Genomic DNA, 19773 nt, shown 5'->3' with positions numbered 1-19773 from the left:
TCCCTTAAAAAACAAGTTGGGGGATCTAGAGGTCAGCGTATATAGATAGATGATGTAAAGTGCAGGGTAGGAAAGAAGTGGGAAATGTTTGAGGAAAAGCAGCACAATTTAGCGGGTGTCTAGGGTACATCAGTGTGTCCCAGACACATGAGACCAAAAGAATTACTTGTGAGGATGTGTGTGTACCTCTGGGGAAAATGGGAAGGATTCCTTGGCCCCACCTAGACTTACTGATTCTGAATCTCAGAATACATTTTTGGCAGACACTTTTCTTTTTTAAGTACACACTCGGATGGTGAACATCGGGTAGGTTCCAGAGCTCCGGAGTGTGAGCTGCCGAATTGAGAAGGAAGGCCCTGTATCGGGGTTTTTATTCAGGAGGCAACCCGTGGGCAAGTAAGAATTTTCACTTCTTCGGTCAATAAACAAAATATTTTAAAATTTTCTTTGGCTGTAGCCCTTTGACTCTTAAGTCACATTCTTTTAAGATATTGGGGAACCCAAGCCTCTCAGGTAAATGCAACCCCAGGCCGCCAAGTGGCCGCAGTGGGCCGCTGAGAGACAGGTGTGGGGCCCCACAGCCCGAATTGCAAGGCGGCGGCTGCATCACGTGCTCGCTCTGCCCTGCCTTGGGCCGTGCGCTCAGTGGCATGTTTGATTAGGCCTCCGAAGGCAGGTAAAAACAGTTTGATATCGCTGGCGCCTTCCTCCGGGTGGGCGCACTCGGAGGGCCGCGACATGTATGGAGTCGCGGGGGGATGCCGTTCTGGCTTGCTCCCCCTTTCTCCGGCGTTTAAGTAGTGAACGCTCATGAGCTATTGGGGAACGGAGGGCCAAAATGAAAAGGCGCTGGTGCTGAGTCCAAACGTGTTTTATTTTATTACTGAATGCCCTCATGTCTGTGTCCTGACGAGGCTACCAAGCTTTTTATCGAAGTGTTTTTATTCTCGTTAGCAGAGGACCGTAGGGCACGATGGTGTTTTGAATGCTCAAGGACCGGACCTTCTCCTTTCCTTTTGTTTTTTTCTTTCTATTTTATCCTTCCTGACCCACATCCTTTTTTCTAAACGCCTCTCTCCTTGGCTCTACCTCCTAGGACCAGCATCTCCGTGCCCCTCTTCCATCCCCTGCTTCTTGTTGCTTCCCACTTTCACCAGCTGAATTCATTCTCGCACATCCAGAGCCGGGCCGGACCTCGTTACTCACTGCCAAGCACCACTTCTCCTTCTCGCCCATGAATCCCACCAGCCTATTGCTAGCTTCTCTTTTCAGGGCTCCTTGTTCCTTCCTTTTCTGCCTTTTTGTGTCCAGCTGTCCCATCTCACAACTCTTGTGTCGTGTTTCCTTCAGTATCTCTGCTTCTTCCCTTCCCGCTCTTCCACTGTCCTCCATCTGCTTTAAACTACAGTAACCTCACTAAATTCTGGGTAAAGGTAGGATTGCATTGGGAAACAGGTTAAGAAGGGGGTGGTTAAAGAGCACAGGTCCTTGGGCTCTGCTGCCTGGCTCCAAGTCCAGACTGTGATTTCCGACAAGCTAGTGCCTCTCCCAAGCTCGTCCTCATCTTTAAAAAGGATCTGCGAGCAGGATGTAGGGCTACTGTGAAGATTGACTGGGTACATATATATCAAGCACCTAGAACAGAGCCGGGCACATAAATATCAGAGGTGTCCATTGTCATTTGTTTCTTTGTTCCTGACCTGTAACTTTGCCTTTTGCCATCACATTGCGTATGTCTTTGACCAGGTTAAAAAATTAGCATATTATTTGTTTAAAAATGGATATGGTTTTAAAATATTATTCTTTAATTCAGATGGGAAAACCTTAATATTTGATTTTTCCAGTATTTCTGTGTCTCTGTACCATAGCATACAGAAAAGACTGTGCAGTCTTTGTCCTTTACATGTCTGCTCAAATAAATAGCTGATCTATTTTTGTGGATCACAGGCTGATGCTTGGATTAATTCAAGTGATTTCTCCTTGCTAATGTACACTGAGAAACGGCGAGTTTTTCTTTATCTTTTTCTTATTTGTTTCTACCCATGTTCGTTGACCTATACCTTGACAGTTTGTGTAATGCTCATGGACTACAAATTAAAATTACAGAAAATAAGGAAGAAGGAACAGAAAGAAGAGACTAGAAAGGAAGCATTTGCAGATTGCTAAAAGATAAGTGCCAGCAGCTTATTTTAAAAGACGAAATGGATCACCAGTTGGGTAGGATCCATCTTCTAGAACAAAAGGCCTAAAGAGTGTGCAGCAGATTCACCTAGAGCTTCTATCCTCAGAGTTTCTGACTAGTGCACCGTTTGACACCAAGGCCCAGGTGATGCTGATGCTGTGGTCCTGGGACCACACTTTGAAAAACACTGCTATAGACCTTTCTACCCATCCCTGTCCTTCATAACGCTTTATTCTTTACCTTTCATTCATTAAAAAATAATATTTCCTGGGCACCTGAGTGGTTTAGTGGGTTAAGCGCCTGCCTTCGGCTCAGGTCATGATCCCGGCCATGTGTGCCCACGTGCTCTCTCTTGTGTGCACACAAAAATAAAATCTTTTAAAAAATAATAAGATAAAATAAATATTTCCCTTAATTCTTTCCTGCTCTAAAAAATTTAGCTTTTCACTGGAGTTACTGCCATTAACTAGAGTTTAATTTCTTTCTTCTCATCCCTATTTGTAAAGTTGTCCTCCATCACATACAGTGAGCAGCCCCCTGCCCCTCGCTCCCCCATCTCTGCTCATCCTGCTGCTGTCACCTGCACACCCTGACTCCTGCTTCTCACTTGCACATCCTGCCTGAGTGCCCAATACACACTGGAATAGGGACTGTCCCCTGGGCCAGACCGTTGAAAAGAGGAGTCTTGGGGTTAGGGTAAAGCAACAGCAACATTACCATGAGTGTTTCTCAGGACTGTGCTGAGCCAGGAAGGAGAGAGGAAAACAATCGAGTCAGGTGCTCAGATGCTAGGTGACAGACATGAGGTGTGTCAAGCTGAGTGGTAGATGAAGACTGTGGTAGACATCTGTCACTTTTGCTTTCCTAGCACCCTTGCCTCTTTTTCCAGTACAGTAGTATCTGACTTTTCCTTTAAGGAGTCATTTCCCTTACGTACCTTGTGGGACTGATAACTTGGGGCACCACCATCATCCTTATCCCATCGCAAGAATATAATCTCAGTGGGAGCAAATAACTGTAGTGTTTGTTCACTCAGCCTCGTGTCCAGAACTGTCTGGATCATAGTAGGCATGTATTTACTGAACAGATTTAGGAATTATTCAATGAGCATATGAACCAATACTCAGGTTGCAATGGAATTTTGCTGTAGTGCCAACAGTACATGGAACAGACTGCTGAGTGCTGGAGCCTGGATGTTACAGGATCAAAAATAAGAAATCAGCCCTCTGCCCATAAAATTAATTATTTAAGCCCTAGCTGCAGGGTTTGTGGACGATGCATAACCAGTCCCATAATTAAAACCTGACCAGTTTAAGTTCCTCAGGGACAGCGCCTGTTTATTTCAGTGTAGCTGCCCTTCCTATGCTCCTAAAAGGTGTCTAATAGTTTTTTTGTTTGTTTGTTTGTTTATATTTGACAGAGAGAGACAGCCAGTGAGAGAGGGAACACAAGCAGGGGGAGTGGGAGAGGAAGAAGCAGGCTCCCAGCGGAGAAGCCCAATGCGGGGCTCAATCCCAGAACGCCAGGATCACACCCTGAGCCGAAGGCAAATGCTTAACTACTGAGCCACCCAGGCGCCCCAAGGTGTCTAATAGTTTTTTAAATGAATGGAATGTACGAATGAATATGTAAGGGTTTACTCAGAAGTTCACACTGATGATGACAACACTTTAACCAAATCCCATTCCAAGTCTTTCCCATTTTCCAGCCTGAAACTCCTTGGTTCATACACTTTGTCAGAGTAGAGACACTGCCTTAGAACCACATAAACATTTCCTTCTGAGTTTACAGAGACAGATTAAATAAAGAAGATAATATCATATATTTCTCTCTGTAGCCGAGGCAGTTGCTAATGTATTACATTGTATTCCTCTTTAGCCCCTGTCTCCATGTGACCTATCATCTCACAGCCATCTCCTCTCTCTGCCATGTCGAAAAACTATCCAACTATCCTCAAAAAACCCTGCTCTCCACCAGGGAGTAGCAAGGTTCAGAAACTGCATATCTGGACTTCTTTTTCAAAAATGACTTATGGGGTGCCCGGGTGGCTCTGTTAAGGGTCTGCCTTCGGCTCAGGTCATGATCCCAGGCTCCTGGGATGGAGCCCCTGTTGGGCTCCCTGCTCAGCGGGGAGTCTGCTTCTCCCTCTGACCCCCCCCCACCCCGCTTGTGCTCTCTCTTTCTGTCTCTTAAATAAAAGCTTTTTTAAAAAAGAATCAGAGGGATGCCTGGGAGGCTCAGTCGGTTAAGCATCTACCTTCCACTCAGGTCATGATCCCAGGGCCCTGGGATTGAGACCCGCATCTGGCTTCTTGCTCAGTGGGGAGCCTGCTTCTCCCTCTCCCTGCTGCTCCCCCTGCTTGTGCTCTCTCTCTTTCTCTCTCTCTGACAAATAAAATCCTGTTTTTAAAATGACTCAGATACTATCTAAACGTGTTGATTTTCTAAAGGTTGAGATAGGTAATTGAATAGAGATTTCATTTCCTCTCCTGTAATTAACATATTTTTTAAACTTCACAGCTACACATTTATCTTTTTTCCTTCCTTTTTCCCTTTAACATTGGCATCAGAATATTCACTCAGTTGTTACAGAGGTGCACCAGCACACATCTGAGATGACTTTCTCTTTAAACAGTTTATATAGGAAGTAACACATGGAATTATTTCTGAACCATGTATTATTTGCATGATTTTTATTAAAATACTATCAGTTTTTACTAAAATTACATGTTTTATGCATGCACGCGCGCACACACACACACACACACACACACTCACAGGAACTTGTGATTCTGTTGGAAGACATATACTATCCAGAAGCATGAAAATGTTAAACAGCCATCGCTGGTGCTGGCTCCAGTCACATAGTATCTCTTTTCATTAAAACAGAACTTTTTTCAGCAGTAAGAGCATGGCAAGACCTGAAGGAGGTCCAGCCTTTTGGCACAGGAGTGCAGACACAGCTCTACTGTTTAACACTGAAATGCTATTTATTAGATAAACATTACATTGAAATAGCCAAAGAACACACAAGCCCATTACAAGAGTGGACTTTTTTTTTTTCGCCACCACTTATTTCTTTTTATGTTATCTCCTTAAAGAAGGACTTTCATACCAGAGCAACCTTGGGGAAAATGAGACCACAAAAAAGGCATTCATGGTGGTGATTTTCTAGACCCTCCATTCTATTATTTTGGGTATTTCCTTTGAACATGGGCTCTCTTTCCCACAGCTATGCTTGGCCTCCTGGTTTGCAATGACGTTATGTCTGTGTTGGTGACTTCCCAAACTGCCACTAGAAAAATTAGTGCCACAAATTTAACATAGCTAAGTTTTCTAGCCTCAGTTTTTTCCACTCTGATTCAAGGACTCTGACTGTAAACGTAGTCTTGATATGGACTTTTTTTTTTTTTTTTTACCTTTTATGGGGATTGATGAGAAAAGAAAGGTGAAGGTAAAATCCATATGCCAGATGTATTACCAATATCTCAGCCAATTCCTCCCAACTCTACCAACAAATATTTAAATCCTGTGTTCCAAAGACAGCAAACAAAATTCCCCAGGGGCTACCGAGATAACTAAGAACCAATGTAATTTTCAAAAATTTACAATCTAGTAGAAATACAGAGGGAAAACTACCACACACTTGCAGATGTGTACCAAAAGTAAAAATATAAAAATAAAAAAAGAGCTTTGCCTCTGGAGGAGAATGAAGCAGGTAAATTAAAGAAGCTTTAAAGAAGGAAAATGATTTGACCCAGTCTTAGAAGAATGGAAGTTCAAAAGGCTGAAATTGGAGAAAAGAGAGGAGAAGGCATACGCGAACTTTGGAAACAAGCAAATGAGGTACATGTTTGAACAGTGAATAGTCCATTTGTGTGGCCATGACCCAGTTGGACAGCACATGCTGGGGGTTTGAGTGCCTCCGCGCCCATGTGCTGCCTCCGCACCCATGTGCTTTCTTCCCTCTGCGTGGCTCCCCAGCTCAGGCCAGTGTCCCAGGATTATAGGGGAGGGTCAATTTCAATTGTAATTGACCCAGAGAAATTAGGTTGGACCTAATGCTGAGCTAAAGGATTAGAAGATGAATGTACAGTTATAAATATGAATAAATACTTCAGGGCCCTAATGCTCACTGCCATGAGCCGTAGAACCAACTGAGACCCAGTAGTTTCTGAAATAATAAATGATGGGAAGAATGAGAAAATGGATAGTAGTTTTCAGATTGACTAAAATCTGACAGTTTACTAATAATTTTACCAATCTATCTGGAAATGGTATTTTTTTCAAATTTGCCATAGTTTGTTTCACAGATTGTTCCTATTCCAATATCTAACCGTTTCCTCGGACAAATATGCCTCTTGCTTCCACAGCACAAGATAGGGAGAAATTCTTGGAGTAGCGCCACATTTGATTTCAGAGTTGTTGAATATCCTAGTATGCTTTTTTTTTTTTTTTTTAACTTTCTCCTCAGGCCTCCAGTTTTCAAACTGAAATGCTATGACGGTATTTATGTGTATAATTTCCTAACATGACCAAGCAAGATAGAAAATGTAAGACTGAGGAGATCAATTGCTGCTGAAAATGCAACCCTATCACAATTTATTTCAAAAGCCCAGGACTAATGAAAAAAGTTAAAGCTATTTGTTTTTAAGGAAAAGCTTTCTTCAGCTCAGCGTTAAGAGATGATTAATTGCAGTGATTTTCTTGTGTGTTCCATGGATCTTGCTGGACTGCCCTCACTGAATTCAGGTGGCAGTTGGGGCTGAATGGTTTTATATCTGCTGGTATCACATGTCTTGCTTCAAATATAATTACAAGTTTCTAGAAGCTGAATAGAAAGAACTCATTTAGAACGGCTGTTCAGGTTGTTTACTATAGACCATACATACAGTTCTTCAGAACTGTAAACTCATTCAGTTACTAATAGGCTTTTTTTAAAGAAATGAATAAACCTCTTGAAACGGGGAGGTTTTACTTCAATCAGTACCTCGATGTTAAATTTTGCCATTAGACCAAAGTCCAAAACTGGGGTTTGATTTTGTGCCATTATAGTGTAAGTCGTTCATCAGTCTGTGTGTTCGCGTTGACCTGGTTCTCTGTAGCTCACTAAACAGCCTCAGCATCTGAGAACCAAAAAAAGGAAGTGCCTCTGTCTGCTAAGGGAAAATGACAGCTGTCAGCCTGGAGCTGTGAGTCATCTTGAGGAGCAGCTCATGGTTCATTCCATAGTTTTAAAGCAGTAATAATCCCGGGAAAGCTGTAATTAACAAACTGGTGCCCCTGATGTGTTTTGAGTTTGGCCTGGGTTGTCCTTTTGTGCTTTCATTTCTTTTTTTTTTTTTAATTGTTTTTTTTTAAAGATTTTTATTTATTTATCTGACAGAGATAGAGACAGCCAGCGAGAGAGGGAACACAAGCAGGGGGAGTGGGAGAGGAAGAAGCAGGCTCCCAGTGGAGGAGCCTGATGTGGGGCTCAATCCCAGAACGCTGGGATCACACCCTGAGCCGAAGGCAGACGCTTAACCGCTGTGCCACCCAGGCACCCCTGTGCTTTCATTTCTATAGTTGATATTTTGTTCCTTGCCTTTCAGCTTCTTTTTAACAACAACAACAAAAACAAAAATAAATTTTCCTGTTTTCTTGACTGTTTCAGAAGTTGAAAAATCCTAGGACACTAATAAGTGGGGAAGTGACCTGTCACATAGTTGAGTGCTTCCGTTTCCATGAGGCAGGAATAATATTACCTAAATTAAACACCATTGGTTTTGGCTCAGGTTATGATCTCAGGGTCATGAGATCGAGCCCCAGGTCGGCTCTGCCCTCAGCATGGAGTCTGCTTGAGATTCTCTCCCTCTCCCTCTGTCCCTCCCACTTGTGCTCACTCTCTCTCATATAAATAAATAACGTTTTTATAAAAAGAAATCATTGGTACATAATGATAAAGTATTGCTTACATCGTAGTGTGATGAGGCTTTAACTAGATGCGTGTAGACCTTTAGCAATGTCTAAAAAATAGTAAGTACTCCAAAATGACAGCTAATTATATAATTATCATCATCATCATCATTATTTAGAAGCAAGTCCTAGATCCTGACTAGTCAGGAGCAATGTTCCTCTTAACTACCCCAAAAGAAGGAAACTTCTCCAAAAAGAGCCTGTTCCAGACATTTCCTCACCTAACCACACAGCAGCCTCAGAAGAAGAAAAAAAAAAAAAATACACACACCATCTTTTGAATGTTGTGAGGAGACAGACTTGTTCTGTTGGTGTGGACCCACTCATCTGGGACTGTGGAGGCCTGGGCTGGAGGAGGAAAAAACATACCTCCTGCTCCCCCAGACCTGCCACTGCCAGCCCCCACTGCAGATTTTGCCACCCCTTTCTCCATCCCCCACCTTCCAGGGCTGTCCTTTCTGCACAATCCTCCTCCATTAGCACCTGTGTGTGATCCCTACATAACAGTAACAATAAATAGAAGAGAGCAGGAGAGAGAGTTTTGGCGGTTTTAGCTTCTGTGAACAGCATATTTTGTTCCACGGTGAGCAAGTAAGGGTAGAAGCCTTTGTTGAGACTAGTGATGGCAGCCAAAAAGAAGTTGTTGAGCCACTCATTTGGGCTCCTGGGAAAACTAAAAGAGACATCCATAATCTTCCCAGCATATCCCCCAGAGATTTTCACCAGAAGGAGGTTCCACAACTACCTTCTCTCACACTCCTCTAGTTCCTCCACTGTCACTCACCTCCCTGTCCCCATCCTGCTGGAACCCTCGCCACAGACCACAGGAGTCATCACCTATGGCTTAGAAGCAGTCCTCATTCACAATTCCCAAACATATGAGGAGAAGAGAGAGGTGAGAATAAGGATAAGGGGAAAAGAAGAGGTTGAGAAGACAGGGGAAGGGGTTTGTTCCTAATACCCTATTAGGAACTCAAAACATTTGCCTAACAAGATATTGTCATTCATGGGTTTTGCATCAAGTGGTCACATTGGTGCTTTTAAATGGTAGTATCTGGAAGAGCAAAGCCCCTTCTGTTATGGGTCACAGAAACTCTGATGGCTAGCCTGGGAACATGACCTCACATGTGGCATTGTTTCTATTGGAAAGTACAGTATGAATTCAATGGGAATTCAATGCATTGTTATCCTGACCACATGTGGCAGTCAGAATAATAACCCCCTCCCCCCCCAAAAAAAGATCTCCATGCCCTATCCTTCGAACCTGTGAATATGCTACCTGGCAAAGGGGACTTTGCAGATGGGATCAAAGTTAAGGATCTTGAGATGGAGAGATTACCCTCGATTAGTCAAGTAAACCCAATTTAACCATAAGAATCCTTAAAAGCAGAGAACCTTTTCCAGTTAGAGCTAATCAGTGGGAGATAGGACTATGGAAGAATGGTCAGAGATAGAACATTGCTGCCTTTAAGGATGAAGGAGGGGGGCCCCTGCAAGCTGCAAAAGGTGAGGAAATGGGCTTCCCCCAGAATGCCCAAGAAGGAAAGCAGCGCTATCAACACCTTGGTGTTAGCCCAGTGAAACTCATGTTTGACTCCTAACCCACAGAGCTGGCAAATAGTAGTGTCTTTTAAGCCATTAAATTTGTCATGGTTTGTTAGGACAGCAATATAAAACTAATTCATCACTAAAGTAATGTGTGTTTGAGGAACTTTGGAAATTTGGGGAAACATATTTTCTATAGTAGAAATATTGGCTACATATTTTGGCTGCATAACATTCCAACTTATAAGGTCACAATTCTGTTTAAAATTCTTTTAAAATGGGGTGCCTGGCTGGCTCAGTCAGAAGAGCATGCAACTCTTGATCTCAGGGTCGTGAGTTCCAGCCCCATGTTGGGTGTGGAGATTACCTTAAAATCTTTCTTAAAAAATTATTTGAAAACTGACTGCATTTATGTATAAACTTATAATTATCGAGTATATATGTATACATTTATATATTCTAATGCAGCTTTGTTATATTCACTTATAAACCTATATCTGTACTTTCCATCTCCTTGTCTCTTAGTTACCACTCAAGACCTTTCCATTTAGAAGTTGCAGGTGTATCATCATGACCTGTGGTCAGTCATGCATTGGCCAGCAGGTGTCAGGATAGAAAAGGTCAAAAGATTTATAGACTACCTCAATGCAAGAACACATAATATAATACACACCACAAACACACACACACACGGCCACACAGCTCTATCTAACTTATCAACAAGGCTCCCTCTGGGAGATTTGGTTCCATTTTCCAGCAAAATAGAAATCCATGAATCCACTGAACTCTCTCTCAGAGGGCAATCCAGCTTTTACTTAAATATTCCCAGTGATTGGGAGGACTCTATAACATCAGAGAGCTTATACATGTCATGGCAACTTTTATGAATAGAAGATAAAACCTACTAAACCCAATTCTGCCCTCCTCTAATTTCTACCCACTGGTCCAGTTGGCCCTGGGAAAGAATACACAATAAGAGTGACTGGGTGGCTCAGTCAGTTAAGTATCCGATTCTCAGTCTTGTCTCAGGGCTTGATCTCAGTCATGAGTTCAAGCCTTGCTTTGGGCCCCACAATAGGCATGGAGCTTACTTAGGAAAAAAAAATACACAATAACCCTATCCCTCTTCTCCATAAAAGGAGTTTTCTTTCTCCTCTTCAAATAATTGAAGACAGCACTCATAACCTTGAAATGCCTGAATCTCATAAAGGAATGTCAGGTTGTTGAGATCATGAATGAACATAGTTAAGTAAGAGAGCTGTCAAGCAATTCACTTATAACTCTCTCTTGGAGTTTGATTTTCTTGGATCTAAATTTCTGAGTCCTAGAGATACTTAAAAACATTCCAAGAAAGTAGGAATTAAAATTATTTTCTTCATCTTGGAGTTAGACCAGGAGCCATGCAAGGAAGTATCCGAGAGGCTAAAGGTGGGTTTGAGAAGAATGGGCAAGACTGATTTTATGGTGCTGTTTCCACCTCTCATTCACCTAGCTTTGGCTGCAGTCCTAGTAAAATACACCAATCCTGTCTCAACCATTAGCACCTGTGTATTCAAATAAAGATCATGAAGCCCTTTTGGTGGTTGAAGGACAGAATTACCTTCCTAGTAGCAGTAATTAGCAAGAGAACTTTAAGGTAGGCATTGCGGGGCGTCTGGGTAGCTCGGTTAAGCGTCTGCCTTCTGCCCAGGTCATGATCCAGAGGGCCTGGGATTGAGCCCTGCATCGCGAGGGGGGGGGTTCCCTGCTCAGTGGGGATTCTGCTTTTCCCTCTGTCCCGCCCCCTGCTCATGCTCCCCCTCCCTCCCTCTCTCTCTCAAATAAATAATTAAAACCTTAAAAAAAAAATAAGATAGGGATTGCAAATAAGGGTCATCATTAATGCCAACGCTAATCAATTAGTATTCACTCCCTGGAACACTGTTGAGAAAAATTCTGAGGCCACCTCCAGATTCAGCAGAAAAGAATGCTTTGATCAATTACTACTATAGATCATGAAAATGAGAGAGGGAGTAGCAACATAGATGAATGGTGAATACCATCCTTACCCTAAAGGAAGTTACTTATCAAAGAGCAAGGATTACAACCTTAGAGGATTTGAATTTTCCTTAAGAAAAAATTTTTGTTAAGGAAGAAAATGTACTAAGGAAGCTATTGCCATATAATTTCAAACCATAATTTTTCTAGAATGTTTGCCTCCATTTCCTTCAAATGTTCATCACTTGGCATGGTTTTCAGATCTTTTGACATCCAGTTATCCTCCATGGGGGCATGTTTCTCATTTATCTCTGCACTTCTAAAATGTTAGACTCAGGACTCCCTGGAAGGTAGTAGATAGGGAACGGCATGGCTAAATATACCCCCAAGTAATACTGGAAGCAAAGAAATAGAATGAAACCCACAAAGCAGCAAGATTAGTCTCAAACACCTTTCTCAAATCCAAGAAAAACAATGGAAGTGCAACGAACAAGTCTGGCACCTCCAAAAAGCAGAGGCAGACAAAGAACCCAAAGATGACACACACACCCCACCCCCCATGCCAGAAATTCCAGTGCTAGGATAAGGACATTTTTATTCTGCATTTTGTAAAAGTTTGACAATTTAACAATTACTGCAGAAATACAAGGTGAAATTCTTCATTAACATTTAAGAAAGAAGGCTTATTGGCAGAGAAATGCAATCATACAGTTTCATGTATATAAAGTAAAAGTACCTGCCTGAAACACAATTATAAATGTTCAACACATTCTTGGATTATTCTAATTTATTTGACTCTATACCTGATTATTTTCTGCATATACATGAAACCAGAAGTCACAGGACAGAGCAAAGGTGCACAGGGTCTGGTCTTCCTTTACAGAGCCGTGCGGCCTCTAATTAAAAGCTGTGCAGGGGTGCCTGGGTGGCACAGTCGTTGAGCGTCTGCCTTCTGCTCGGGGTGTGATCCCAGGGTCCTGGGATCGAGCCCCACATCAGGCTCCTCCGCTAGGAGCCTGCTTCTTCCTCTCCCACTCCCCCTGCTTGTGTTTCCTCTCCCACTGGCTGTCTCTGTCAAATAAATAAATAAAATCTTAAAAAAAAAAAAAAAGCTGTGCAGTCCAAAAATCTCTTACAAGGCTGTTTTAGTCCCACGAGAGTCATGGGGGTTTATACCTGTTGTTTTGTTGTTGTTTTTATTAATCCCAAAGTTTGGGTGGTTACATCAAGCTCTCTGGGGGAAAAAAAATCTCTCCAGGGGCCTCCAATGAGGAGCCAGGTTGAGTCCTAGCTAAATTCTGATAGAGCTTTAACCTATCATCTTGATCTCTAACAGCTGTTCAGCCCAGCATACCAGGTGGTAGGATGAAAATTAACCATGAGCTAAGAAAATTAAATTCTTCCTGCTTTGCTTCTATCAGATAACTTCTCTCTGTTCCCAGTTCAGCCATGAACTAATATGTTCTCATTGATGCAAACTGTAGATGATGTGTCCACACTAGGAGGACTTGAGAGAAGCAAGGTGCCAAATGAAGTCTGGGAGGTCAAACCTGTAAGTAATAAACGTACTTCTCCAATCGTGTTCATCAGTTTAAAGCTATGAAGACTTGGTTCCAGCAGTGCAGATGTTTCTCAACAAAGTAAGAGCATTTGGTATGCTTTTGGCAGATGGCAAGATAGAGTCCATTTGCTTAAGAAGCCACTCCTTCTTTGATGTGGTTAATTATGACCTCTCGGGGTACATACCAACCTTATCAAAATCCATCTGGGTAGTGCTCTCTCTTGTAAAAATGCCTCCTGTTGCTTTACTATTAGTATTGCGTTCATGCCAACAGCATTCCTGACACTGTGTAATCCCAGGAAGATGGAGTTCCACACCAGTGACTTGAAACCTGAATAAGACAGACCCAGAAATTGAGACATAAAACTGCAGGTGAGAATGTGGGCAGATCTGAAGATTATAAGTTTCATTTTCCTTTCTCTTCATCTTTCCTTTGGTTATCCATTAATCCATAGGTGTAGTTGTTGGTTTTTTTTTTCCCCTCATTTTTCTTCCTGTGTCACAGAATAGAACTGGCTGATTCTATTACCAGCAAGGAAGAAATTTTTTCTTGCCCAAAATGCCAAAAGCACATGAAGAAAAAAGTGAAAGTTTCCTCTTACCAATTCCAGTGTGAACAGGGAGGTGTGTGTTATTCCAGACTTTTTTTTTCCTATTTATATACTATACATGACTTTCAATGTTGCTTTAAAACAAAAATTCAAAACCGTTTCACACACAGACATCCACACAAAATGAGTTTCATAAAGATTTTTTAGGAGAGATTTTAGTCAGCTTGATGGATTCAGAGGGAAAAGAACCAAGAGATGAGTATGGGCAATAGGAAGAGAGGAAAACGAAACACGAAGGAGATGAGAGGAAGTCTAAAGCCATCAGTGAATGACGAAGAAATTCAAGGAAGACTTCGCTGCTGCCCAGAGAGTGAAAGAGGCAACGGAAACGGTAGAGAAAAAACAAAGTGTCTATTATATTCTCAGTGCTAGGTCCTGTATTATATTCTCAATGACAGGACCAGGACCTAGCATAGTCGGTACTTAATAAATGTTTACTAAATGAATACCCTGTAGTCTCACTTCCATTGGATGGCCTGGATCAAATTAGAACGTGGGAAGGCAGAGACCCGTTTATAAATGTTAATGAGACAAGAAATTAGCTCAAGAAAAGCCTTTTGAGAATGAAGGGAAGAAAGTAACATTTAATGCCAGCTTTTACATGTGGAAGAGAAAGAATATAGAGGTCAAGTTGTATGAAGAGGGCAGGCTAGATCAAATACAGTTGGTGACCATGGCAGACACAGAGGGAAAACTAGGAAGTATTTGTTTGGGAATAGAGCCAGACAGGATGAACTGGGGAGCCTTGGGGAATGAATAACCATTTGTGGAGTTCTAGCATGTGACAGACTCTTTCTATTGGGCTATTTTATTCATCTGCAGCCCTGTGATGGAGGGAGTAATGATAACCATTTAAGGGTACAGAAACAGGCTCAGGAAGTTGGGGTGGCCCCATCTCTCAATCAGTAACAGAATCACTTTTCAAACCCACTTTTGTAACCCCAAGCCTCATGTAGTGTGGTGCAGGACAGAGTCTTGCTGCTCAGAGGACTAACATAGGGACCATTATCACTGGCATCACCTGAAAGCATAATCTGGGGCCCCTGCTCCAGAATGCCTTAACCAGAATCTGCATTTTAACAGATCCCTAGGGCGCCTGGGGGCTCAGTCTGTAAAGCATCTGCCTTTGGCTCAGTAGAGTCCCACATGGGGCTCCCTGCTCAGTGGGGAGTCTGCTTCTCCCTCTGCCCCCCCCAGCACGCTCTCTCTCTCTCTCTCAAATAAATAAATAAATAAATAAAATCCTAAAATTAAAAAAAAAAGATCCCTAGATGACTGGCATTCATCTCAAAGTTTGAGAAGCCCTACCTAGAACTTAGTACCACTAATCGGGGGGAGGGGGGTGGATTTCAAGCATTCTGTACACCTGAAAAGCCTATAGAGAGAAGCTACTTTCCATTTGGTCCCTGGCAATTGCCCTCTTTAAACACCATGCCCTTGTTATGTGCATACCAGGCAAATCATACGGTGGGACAGAATGAAACAAGTCCGGGCTGTTAGTGCTCCAGTTCGGCAGAGAGTGGGCCAGTGCTTCTCACCAGCATCAACCAAAAAGACAACTCTCTACCCAAGTTCATTCCTCGTCTTCCTATCCAACACATACGACAGCCAATTTTAACCCCATCTCTAGTGCTTAGATCTTAAAAGCAAGCAGCCCTTCACAGGCTGGGCCTGGTGTGTGGTATGGCAGGAAAAGTGTTTGCTTTGGAAACACCCTGCGTTTCTGGGCACTGCTCGGGTTTAGGTAACTAAAACCTGGAAGAGTGAGGGCTTCCTTCCCGTGTGGTCCCTCCCACTCCCTCACCCACGAGATGCAGCTGCCTCTTGAAAACTGGAAGGACGGACAGAACTCTCCATGCTTCTGAGCTCTCTCATCAGCCACCCAATAGCCTTGAGAAAGCCACCTGTCCTTTCTGTGCCTCAATTGCCTCACCTGTAAAATGGGCCTCACCTAGTTCACAGGGACACTAGGTGAATTAATTAGTGTTTGTAAAGCTTTGAGATTCCCTAGATGAAAGTGCCTATATAAGTGTAAATGATTATCATTATCATTATTATTATTATTACATAAAGTATGGATGACAGATTAAGCATGGGATTATACATCAACCTCCTGGGGATGATTGATTTCTGGATAAACAAAAAGTGCTGTAGACTGTCATTATCCACCTTCTTTCCCATGTCTCTTCAAGAATGCATCATCAAGTTTGCTAGGCTACTAAGGCAAAGTGAAGTCTTCCTTAGTTCACCAGTGATGAATTCAGACGAGATGGTAATGAACAAAGACTAGCAAAACCTCTTGAGTGGTACATCTCAGGACCAGGCAGATCCTGCTCCCATTAAACTGGAATCATCTGGTAGTTCTCCTTACTACAGGGAAGGAGATGGTTCTGAACCCAGATTACCACCAGACCAAATCAGCAAGTTAGGCCAATTACCAGTTTGCATTCTCCTTTCAGACATACTACCAATGAAAGTATAAATTAATGCCGAGAGTTTTAAATCTCTCCCAGACAGTCTCACCACATGACAAAGGTAAGGAAATCTGTGGGGGATTAAGGCCACTTGTGTTCAGTAAAACTGAATCAGCCTCACGACACTCATTCTACCCTTTCCTTTGGCTCGACCTGGCCCGGCAGTGTGTGTGCGACCTGGTCGGAAGCTGCAGTTGCCAATCAGGCAGCACTGCCATCAGGAAACCAGGAATTTTGCGGGGAGTAGCTAAATAAGGGGCACTTAACCTGGGGTCCCACACGCCCACAGGTGTGGGGGGCTGTGAAGGCCCCTACGTAGCCTGAAGGCTTTTGTGTGTATGTGCATTTTTCTGGGGAGAAGGTTCACAGCTTGCAGAGAGTTTCAACAGATTCTAGGACCTAAAAGGATTAAGATCCAAATGTTTTCCTGCCATTTAATTTCACTCTTCTTTAGACATACACAACTTCAGTTCCCCCAAAACTCGAGTTTACACCACGTCCTGACGCGGAAGCGATGACTGCATCCGGTACCGTGGTTTTCGCAGCGATCCCTCTATGGCGCTCATCCTTGTTTAGGAGTAGGTTTGATGAAGTCAGCGTGAGCCCTAGAACCCAAAAACTGGTTCTGATTTTATGTTTAGTAAGGGACACTTTGTTGTTCCAGACTTCTCTCTATTTGGAATAACATTTGTGCTCTGCCCTCCAAGTTTTTAACTAAACGCCTGATACGCACATGCTATTCTTTTAACTGCTTTTAAAATGACCAGACTATGAAATTTGGTGGAGAGGGAGCTCAGTCTGAGAAAGTATGAATCTTTATTTTATTTCAGATAAGCTCCTGGAAAATGTACATATTTTCCGAAGCAATCAATCAGAATTCGCTTGGCAACTAAGCAATCCCAGAGGCCCCAGTTCCCTTATGTGATTTATGAGACCTTCTCTTTCCAATAAAGTCGAGAGTACCTGGAGAATAGCTTCTCACCCAGCAGTTTTTAACTGTAGCTTCCAAGCTAAGGCACGAATCAGAAAGAAGCACAATGGGATACAGAAATTCGAGGAGTGCAAGAAGAGATGGAACGAATTTTATTTGGAAGTAAAACATTCTCCTTAAATCACTTCCTAGCTCAATGACTCTGCACTTTTTACTGATGCAGATATTAATTTAAATGCTGGCTTATACCATCATTCAGAAAGCAGCATGATAGCAGTGGGTAATGGCAGGACTTTTTTTTTCCTTAATTACACAAACAACCCTAGGGTAGTCAAAAGTGCATTGGACCGGGACCTAGGGGCTGGAGTCCTAGGCCATCACTTGCTTCCTATATAGACTATCACTTTCGTATTTGTAAAATGAGGAGTGTCTACCAGATGGGCTCCGGTTCTAAAATTCTACACCCCTGGAACTCTAGTTGAGTAATCTGACAATTATTTAGGGGCACCCTGCTTAGGTATGTGACCTCCTTGGCAACCACAAAGAAACCTTTATTGGAAAGCTGTTTTATGCTAGGAGCTGAGCCCAGGGCAAGATATTAAAGATAATGAAGAAAATGTGCCTGCCCTCAAAGAGTTCCCTATCCAACAGCATACCATTAATATAACATTACAGGATTAAACTAGCCGAATCAGCAAAGCTCTGTGGGCACGTAGTTGGAAAAAACCAGGCAAGGGCATTTGAAGCAAAGGCAGCATGTGCAAAGGCATGGGAGTAGGAAATGCCTTGTGCGATCAGGGGACAGAATGAGCCCAGGACCTTGCCTCCCTCTCTACCCTAGGGAAGCAACCCCGGAGATCTGAAAGGAAACCTCAAGGTCTCTTTATATCTCTCCCTACAGCTAATCTAGTCCTACTTCCTTTACTCTGGACCCATCTTTGTGCCCTCTATTTGTAGAGCCAAGCAAAAGGCAGCCCCACCTCAGAGAAGGACCCGCTGAAGGCTCCCAAGTCCATTGTTACTTATCATTTCTTTACTCATTCCACCTCCCCGGTTTCTGTGTTGTTTGTGCCTAATAGGAGGAAGGGTGGGACGGAAGACTGGGGTTGCCTTTACCCCTTCTGCTACAGGGTGAAGAATTGTTTCACTTCCACCCAATTTCCTGTTCAAATGTATTTACTGTTTTTCCCATTGTTCAACTTGATGGCATTTCTGAAATAGCTCCTTGGTCCTTTCTCCTATCTTCCCTCGTAAAATAGTAACCAGAGCTCCTCCCTGGGGGTTAGAGTGAGGAGGTAGAATGTCTGGGCAGAGAGCATTGCCAAAAGTATCAATGTGTTGCTCTTCATAAAAGATGACAACGTCAAGGGGACTTTCTGTTTAGATTATTTTTCTGGCAATGGTTCTGGGTTGGTATTCACTCATTCTTTCATCCCATCACCATGGGACTAAGCAAGCATTACTGCTAGGCAAACTGAGCCCACAGGACAAAACCCAGGATTCCCACTCAGATCTTCCTGTCTATTGCTCATACCAAGACACTACATTAACTCCTTAGTATCAAATTAACAAGCATCTGCAACAATCTGAAGTTCTTATGCTATTGGTTAAGGTAAACTTTCCCAGTAATATTTGGTCAAATAATATGTTCACCCCCAAAAAAGAATTTTGTAAAATAAATTGAGGAAATCCTGGGTTTAAAAAGTTAAAAAGTTTAAAAAGTCTTCCCCACTACAGGACTTCTCAGAGCCTGTAATGTGCTAATTTGGCTTATAAACCTTCAAGAAAGTGGTTAGAAAATTTACTAGACCCTTTATTCCCAAAGGTTGTATGAATCACCAAGGAACTTAAAAATCCGAGTTGCTGAGCGCCACTCCCAAAGAACAGGCGTCCACAGCAGTTCTGGAGTCTATTTTAACAGACACTCCAGGTGGTTCAGATGCGATGACCTGCACATTGAAAAACATTGACCTGGACTGTTTCCCTGATAAGGCTCCTCAGAACAGAATTTGAGAAATGCATATGTTGGTATAGGGAATTAATGCAAATTTAGTCCAAAAAAGGGGGAGGCTGATTTGTTCCACTGCACCATAGTTCCCACTCACATTAATTTGAATGCATTTTTCTGTTACAGCTGCAAGATAAGACCTCATTAACTAAAGGGACAAACTAGCAATGGACTTCAGAGGAGACAGCCAGCTATTGACAACAGACCCCAATGATCTGGCATCTAAAAATAACTCTAGCAAAGTTAATAGTAGTGGTGTCAAGGTTTTTGCTGTTTCGTTTAGTTCTAAATATGATCACCCAAGTCAAAAAAGACTTTCTCCAACATCTTTTTAAAGCCAGATAAAGAAAAGAACACTGTGTTTTGGGAGGTGCTAAATGTAAACCATCTTAGCACTTGGCAAATTATCAGGTTTGGTCTCAGGGTTTTGTGAACGTTCACAATTAACCACTAACGCCTCTGAATTATCAACAGTCAAATACCAGAAAGTAAACACACCAATGGGATTTTGATTCTTTTGAATCAA

General features: G+C 42.6%; 1 long non-coding RNA gene across 1 annotated transcript in view; it reads left to right on the top strand.

The window, feature by feature from the left end:
* The window catches only part of LOC109490020, a 30930-nt gene extending 11483 nt beyond the window's left edge, over positions 1 to 19447 (top strand). The window contains exons 2-4 of the long non-coding RNA XR_002143213.1: positions 13147 to 13214; positions 13498 to 13595; positions 19374 to 19447. This is a non-coding gene — a long non-coding RNA (uncharacterized LOC109490020). The remainder of the gene's footprint in view (positions 1 to 13146; positions 13215 to 13497; positions 13596 to 19373) is intronic.
* The last annotated feature ends 326 nt before the right edge of the window (positions 19448 to 19773 follow it).

This window comes from Ailuropoda melanoleuca, chromosome 16 (assembly GCF_002007445.2).
Source record: "Ailuropoda melanoleuca isolate Jingjing chromosome 16, ASM200744v2, whole genome shotgun sequence".
NCBI classification, from domain to species: domain Eukaryota; kingdom Metazoa; phylum Chordata; class Mammalia; order Carnivora; family Ursidae; genus Ailuropoda; species Ailuropoda melanoleuca.
The sequence above is the reverse complement of the archived record's forward strand: the minus strand, read 5'-3'. Positions and strand labels throughout refer to the sequence as shown.